This window comes from Sorex fumeus, unplaced genomic scaffold (genome assembly GCF_029834395.1).
Source record: "Sorex fumeus unplaced genomic scaffold, SorFum_2.1 ptg000265l, whole genome shotgun sequence".
NCBI classification, from domain to species: Eukaryota; Metazoa; Chordata; class Mammalia; order Eulipotyphla; family Soricidae; genus Sorex; species Sorex fumeus.
Window position 1 is genome coordinate 32572445 of NW_026606322.1, and position 206 is coordinate 32572650.

Here is a 206-nt window from a genome sequence, read left to right on the forward strand (position 1 = left end):
GAGCCCCTCATGGCCACATGGATTTCCTGTCCTTTCTTTGTTGCCAACCCTTCTGGTTCTCGGCAATGAATGAATGACCGTGGCTGCCAACTGCCTCTTCAGTCTTGTTAGACACCTTTCTATTTTTATACCTTGCTCTATTCCAATTATGTTCCTAATTTCTCTCTCTGGGGTGTAGGGATTAATTTTATCCCTCTATCAAGCAG